We start from the raw sequence: 7,245 nt of genomic DNA on the forward strand, positions 1-7,245 counted from the left end.
ACCTGGAGATGTTTCTGGTGATGGGATCCCGGGCGAGGGTTCTTCTGGAGCGCGTCGGTCCGTCATCACTCTGGTTTCGTCCCGTCTGAAAATAAACTTCCAGAGAGAAGATGCGCTTTGACTCAAGTGGAAAACACACTCCGGGAGTGACTGTGCGCTTGTGTGTGTGTGTGTGTGTGTGTGTGTGTGCCTAACTGCCACACACCTTTGGTGATTACTTCAAAGATTGTCCGGTCCGGCCACAGGAAGGAGGCTTTGTGGTCGTTTCCAGAAGCAGTTTTCTTTCAAGAACCGGGGTTTCTGGTTAAAACCGAAAAGGGAAACTGATGAGGAAAATAAAATAGAATATAAAAAAAAAAAATATATGAAATAACAGGATGTTTTTGCAGTGGAGGGACATTCAGTGGCATGATAAATATATTAATTAAAAAAAAAAAGAACTTTTTATAGCTTGAATTAAGTTTTTTTTGGGATATTGCGGACGGCCATCCAGGTTTCTGCCAAGCGAATGCGTAAAGGTCAAAGGTCAACCATTTCGATTTGTATTACAGTCACCGGAGTGGATCAGGGATGTAAAAACCTTTTTCTAATATTTTTTTGTGAAAATATTTTTTGCGACAACGTAATTTCTGGACGACAAGCCGTTACTTTTTCCGCACGCTTTTAACACTGCGGCTTAAACAACGATGCGACTGATTTATGGATTTTCGGGGCGAAATTTTATCGGACCAATGAAACGAGCGTGAAACTCCGAGGCCTTTCTGGAAGAAGACGACTTCAGCCGGAGCGACGACAAAACGGGGATAAAAAAATGGATGGACGGATAGATGGACTTTTCCTTGTGTTATTTATTTTTCATCTTTTTCAGCCGTGTTACAGCCACTGTTTAGAAAAAAAAAAAAAAAAAAAAAAATCCAGTACGTATTTGTGGATGTTAGCGGTATGTATTTAAATAAAAGAAAAAAAATGTTTGTGTGTAAATATCTGATTAAAACGTGGACACCTGCGGATCAAGTGTGACATATATTTGTACACATAGATTTATTGGGTTATTTAGCCGGTGAGCTCAATAGTCCGGAAATGAAATGTATTCCTATTTATCAATTTAGCAGTTGGTTTGTGGCTGAAATGGAAAGATGGGCGGATGACTGGATAAAGTTATGATTGAATGACAAAAAACTCATCACAAGCGATTAAAAAGCCCGTCTTATTATAATTGTGTAACATGTAGATACCGTCGGATCCTGTCCCGTTCCACCTCGACATCGTTGATGAAGCGATGGAAGATTTAGGCTCAAATAAGTATTTAATCTAGCGGTCAAAATAAAGCATACCGAGCTCTGGGTCTGAGCTTCTGTTCCCTGGCAAGAAAAGAACTACACAAAATACAAAATGTACCGTTGTACTTGTTCCTTCTCATTGGTCGCTGACAGTTGATGATCTCCAATGTTCTCGTCAGTGCTCACGTCACACACCTCCTCTATCTAAAGAAGCCTCGGTACCTACTTGTTTGTCTCTTTGCCATCTATGGAGTTGTTTTCCATTTCTCTACAATCATATTCTTTACTCAAGGTCCCATGTTTGCAGACAAGTATGACCGTTATCCGACCTGCAATGCTCTTTTTATCTAGAGCTCTCCATCCTGAGCCGCCCGTGCACAAAATGTTGTTTTGGTTGAGGATGCATTGTTCTGCTGAGGCACTCCTGCTCTCATAACGTCACAATCATTCAAGAAGGCTTTAGAGATTTGGCTAAGATGAATATTATTGTGATCATTTATGACTAATAATGATTGAGCGAGAACGTAAAGCCGTAGACGTATTGGCGGTTTTGCTGCGGTGCTATCAGCTCTCCAGAGGACAAACACGCCGGAGACTTTTTCCTTTTTCAGCTGTTTTCCCTTCACGGTTGTTTTATGGATGTAGAAAACATCAGCGGCTGACCTCGTGTCCATCCAGAGGTGGTCGGAAGGCAAGTTCACAGGTCAGGTCCAGACCAGGAGATCTGTCCCAGCTGGCATCGGAAGTCCAAAATCCAGGCGTGCAAAAAACAAGAGAGGAGTTCACCTTCCACTGCTCGGCCTCATGGAGGGTCTCCAACGGACCTCCTTCATGTGTCCTGACTCCGGGAGGAACCTGAAGGAACCCCATGTGGACACTTTGAGAACATGGAGACTCCACTCAGAAAGACCCCCATGTTAGAAACCAGGGACCTTCTCTATCGCTATGGACCGTGCAGCCACCCGAGCATCACCTTTTGGGCAACTGTTTCCAGTTATTTAAAAACAAAAACGATAAACTTGAAGTAACTGTCATCACGACGTCCATAGACCCCTTTGAGAGCAGGTGAGACGGCGCTGCAAGTACCTTCCGGCTAGGCGAGCTACTGTTCACATGACGAAGTCAAAACCATCAACCATAAACAATATAGATATATTTAAGGCTTGAATTGTGATGTGTGACTAACTTCATCACAACCAGACTTACAATCAAATGAACCCTACAGAGTAGCTCATTCACCATTTGATTGGCAACTATAGTACACAAAAAAAGCACATTTAACTTAAAAAAAGGTATTTTGGTCTTACCTGTACTTATAAATTGAGTCCATGTGTTGCTCTTTCTGAAAAAAAAAAACAGCATAAATCACTTGATTATAAAAGTTGTCCTTGTCATCCTTCAGTTTTAAAAGTCTTTTTGTCTCAATGGAAATCACTGCTTCCTACCTTGAGGCAGGGGAACTGCGTGCCTCACTTAGTTCAGGCAGCCATTTTATGATTGCTCAGAACAAGAAACTAGTAACACAGTTGCTGACAAAAAAAAAAAAACACTTTACATTGGAAATGTTGTTCATATAGCAAAAGTGTTCAAACATTTTAATAGCGACATCCAGAGAGACAGAAGTACTGTCTCAGTGCAGAGCATCATTGCGTTGAGGCTCAATAGCCTGCTGCCTCACCGCACATCTCCTCTCAATATTTAAACAGTTAGTGTCAAAATCTAAAACAACCTTTCTAGTTCATATCACTGATAAATATTATCATTTAAATCTCTTTTTCATTTGACATTTTTTTTCTTTCCAAGATTGGCAAGTGAGGCACTGCCTCTCCTGCCTCCCCTGACTGTCGATCAGGGGAGGACAGACGATGGACGATCACCATCTGTTGCAGAACACTTTTTGGAGAATCCAAAGACCTCCACCCTTTGTTTTGAGTTTTCACGTTGTAGGTTAAAGTCCTTCCTACGCGCTGTTTATACATCAACCCGGGGATTTTAATTAGTTACGGGTGTTCATGTCGGAGCTGGTCTTTATATTTAACCCCTCGGCCTCAGCCGGTCACGGCGGGTCTCGCTTGAATCCTGCCTCTGGGCACCGAGGCGAGCCGGGTCATCGTGAAGCTCCTATCGGCTGAGAGGGAGGCCGGCCTGCCGCTCTGCGCCATAATCAGATTAGCTTCCTTTCCCTGCGGGCCGGAGCTTACGCTGATCTGAGGCCACCGCTCTTTCGCTCATCTGCCAGGTATATCTGAGGCAACCCCAAAGGTCCAGGTGTCCTCAAAAGAACAGGATCGGTGGCGATCAGGAGGTCGGCGGGGCCGCAAATCTTTACATTTCTGTAAAGTGCAGAATAAAAAGCAAACATCTGAAAACCAGCGGCACGCAAAAGAAAAACAAACCAATTCATTCCATCCTCTTCTCTGGTGTTAAGTTCTACATTTTCTTGTTATACTCGCTCTTTGGCTAAAATCTACGGTGGCCTGGAAGAGCGGAGCGCAATGTTTTGGAAAACACAGCTCGTAAGACTGGCATTGGCAGTGAAGACGAGCTATTATTTAAAAACAGAGCAATAAATATATTTGTGAAAAACTCTATTGAGTCGGCAAAAAACAAATAAGATGAACACGCCCTAAATATTATTTCCACACAGTTGAAAACGGTTGCGATAAAAATGGTTCAAATTTACATCCATCGCTAATATAAATGTATACATATGCTGATAAATCACCATCAATATACAGTTTTTGTCTTATTCTTCTTCTTACTCTGGACTTTTCCCTTCAGGGTCACAACAGTGAATCCACCTTCTCCATCTCACCCTATTCTCTGGAACCTCCTCTCCACCTTCAGCAACCTTCTACTCACATCATCAGCATAGTTTGGGCAGGAACAGAAGAGTGTTTAGGTCCAAACCCCCTCAATCATCACTTTGCCTCAGTCATACATGTCCTGCGCCCCTGTGACAAACTCTTGTTTTCCTTTGGTCTTTTCCCATCAGGTGTCTCCACAGCCAATCCACCTTCTCCATCTCACCCTATTCTCTGGATCCTCCTCTCTCACATCAAATACCTTCATATCCTCTTTCACGATCTTCTCTTTGGTCTTCCTCTGGACCTCCTGCCTGGCAGCTCCACCTTCAGCAACCTTCTACCCACATCTTCAACATGGTTTGGGCATGAACAGAGGAGTGTTCAGCGCCAAACCATCTCAATCATCACTTTGTCTCAGTCATACATGTCCTGCACCCCTGTGACAAACTCTTGTTTTCCTTTGGTCTTTTCCCATCAGGTGTCTCCACAGCCAATCCACCTTCTCCATCTCACCCTATTCTCTGGATCCTCCTCTCTCACATCAAATACCTTCATATCCTCTTTCACGATTTTCTCTTTGGTCTTCCTCTGGACCTCCTGCCTGGCAGCTCCACCTTCAGCAACCTTCTACACACATCTTCAACATGGTTTGGGCATGAACAGAGGAGTGTTCAGCGCCAAACCATCTCAATCATCACTTTGTCTCAGTCATACATGTCCTGCACCCCTGTGACAAACTCTTGTTTTCCTTTGGGCTTTTCCCTTCAGGGTCTCCACAGTGAATCAACCTTCATCTAACCCCGTTCTCTGGATCCTCCTCTCTCACACCAACTACTTTCATGCCCTTTCTCACTACATCTATCCATCTTCTCTTTGGTCTTCCTCTGGACCTCCAATTCCAGCATCCGTCCACCAATATATTCACTCTCCCTCCTCTGTCCATGACCCAACCATCTCTGACCTTCTCTACAAAACATCTACCATGTGTCGTCCCTCTGATGGACTCATTCCTGATCCTCTCCATCCTGGTCGCTCCCAAAGAGAACCTCGCCATCTTCATCTCTGCGACCTCCAGTTCTGCCTCCTGTATTTTGGTCGTTGTCAGTGTTTGTAGATCATCTCACCACCGTCTCCTCCACCTTTCCCTTCATTCTGGCTGATAGTCTTCGGTTGCATAGTAATCAATATCATAATATGTCACAATCGGATAATATATATACATATATATTGTTGTATTGATGTCCTGATGCTTTTTAAGGTTGTTTTTGTTTGTTTTCAATCCCAATGAACCGCAGAGCTGTTGTCTCTGAATTTTGTTGCCCTTTTGTTGTATTTATTGTTATGACAATAACAGATAAAACTCTGAAAAAAAGGAATAGATATGCGATAATAGACAACAACATAATAAAATATAACATATCAAAATAAGAAAATATAATACATGGACATATATGTATATATATAATGATATATCTATTATTGTATTGTATTGTGCTGTGTCCTGCTTTTTAAGGTTGAACCAGAGCTGAGTCATGACAATCCTTGAATCCCCAAATCCTTGAATATATACATATGTACACATATAAATGTGCATTTATGTATATATCTGTGTATATACATATGTGTCTATATACATATCTGTATATATGTATATGTGCTGTATGCAAAATATGCACATATATATAAATACATACATACATGTATATGTATGTATATATATGTGTGTGTATACATATATAGGTGTGTATATATACATATAGGTATATATGTATATATTAATGTATGTATGTATATGAATATGTATGTATGTATATATACATATATACACACAGATTAATCTACGCGTAAATGTATCTATATGTATATATGAATGAAATAATGTACTGTGTGTATATACATATATGTATATATATAATGTACATATACATACATACATGCATACATATATACATACATACACACAGGACTGTCTCAGAAAATTAGAATATTGTGATAAAGTTCTTTATCTTCTGTCATGCAATTAAAAAAAATAAATAAATTACTTTTTCATGATATTCTAATATTTTGAGATAGGATTTTTGAGTTTTCTTAAGATGTAAGCCATAATCAGCAATATCAAATAATAAAAGGCTTGCAATATTTCAGTTGATTTGTTAATGAATCCAGAATGTATGACATTTTTGTTTTTGTAATCGCATTACAGAAGATAAAGAACTTAATCACAATATTCTAATTTTCTGAGACAGTCCTGTATGTATGATTGTAAACATATATGTATATATATAAAAACATGTACGTATGTATATGTGTATGAATATGTATGTACATATACATACATAAATATCTATGTGTCCGTAGATATATAGATGTATTTATCTGTAAATATTTCTTTATGTACACTAAATATAAACGAAATAATGTAAGTCAGCACAAATAATGTGTCCATTCATTTCCGTTAGTTTTCCTCTGGGCAGCGCTGATCTTCCACGCAAAGCTGCGGCGGCTGCGGGAGCCGCGCCGCGCCGCATCAGGTGGGGGGGGAAACGTCCCGAGGGGCGGGGAGATCCCGGGCGGAGGAGGGGAACGCGAACGCAGCACGGCGACCCGCACTGCGGCTCCACGCACGCCACGGACCTGCGGCTGCATCCGGCGGCTCCCCGGTCCCGCTTCCGGTCCCGGTCTCGGTCCAGGTCTAGACCCCCGCCCCCCCCCCCCCTCCACCCCCCTTCCGACCTCTGCAGGAGCGCCAAACGCAGGTGGACCCCGGAAAGGTAAGGTGCCGACGCGTCAAAAGTTGGAAAAACCGCTTTATTTATCATAATAATAATAATAATTATTATTATTTTCCGCGCGTCGCTGCAGGATCGTTGCAAGCGGACTTTTAAGTCGCGTAAAATCGAAAAGTTCCTGCGCAACTAAAGCGATATTTTCATCCTGGATCATCTTTTTTTGTTGTTGTTGTTGTTGTTTCTTTTTGGGGGTTTCCTTTTTTTTAAGATATCGACGGTGAAATCGTCCGTGCGAGACACCTGTGGGACTTTGAGCGGGAGTCACACACATTTGGTGTGTTCTGCTATTTATTTACATTTTAAATCATTTATTTATCGATCGATCTGAGCGTGACGCTGATTCCCTCAGTGTCACGCAACTATTTCCGA

At 41.6% G+C, this 7,245-nt stretch overlaps 1 protein-coding gene and 2 long non-coding RNA genes across 3 annotated transcripts in view; 1 reads left to right on the forward strand and 2 right to left on the reverse strand.

Moving 5' to 3' along the window:
- Positions 1-1,987, reverse strand: LOC147233615 (uncharacterized). Its single transcript, XR_015106230.1, has 3 exons — positions 1,944-1,987; positions 206-300; positions 1-96 (listed from the first exon to the last, which is right to left on the reverse strand). It is a non-coding gene; the product is annotated as an uncharacterized LOC147233615 (long non-coding RNA).
- Positions 1,988-2,025: 38 nt separating this feature from the next.
- LOC147233616 (uncharacterized) lies at positions 2,026-3,559 on the reverse strand. The gene is made up of 3 exons (XR_015106237.1): positions 3,482-3,559; positions 2,588-2,622; positions 2,026-2,135 (listed from the first exon to the last, which is right to left on the reverse strand). It is a non-coding gene; the product is annotated as an uncharacterized LOC147233616 (long non-coding RNA).
- A 3,251-nt stretch (positions 3,560-6,810) lies between these two features.
- The window catches only part of crfa4 (cytokine receptor family, class I receptor 4), a 43,372-nt gene continuing 42,937 nt past the window's right edge, over positions 6,811-7,245 (forward strand). Inside the window, exon 1 of the mRNA XM_086148599.1 lies at positions 6,811-6,858. The gene's annotated coding sequence lies outside the window, so the exon portion shown is untranslated. The remainder of the gene's footprint in view (positions 6,859-7,245) is intronic.

This window comes from Fistularia commersonii, chromosome 6 (genome assembly GCF_037954325.1).
Source record: "Fistularia commersonii isolate RoL2024-O1a breed Wild chromosome 6, RoL_Fcom_v1.0, whole genome shotgun sequence".
Lineage (NCBI taxonomy): Eukaryota > Metazoa > Chordata > Actinopteri > Syngnathiformes > Fistulariidae > Fistularia > Fistularia commersonii.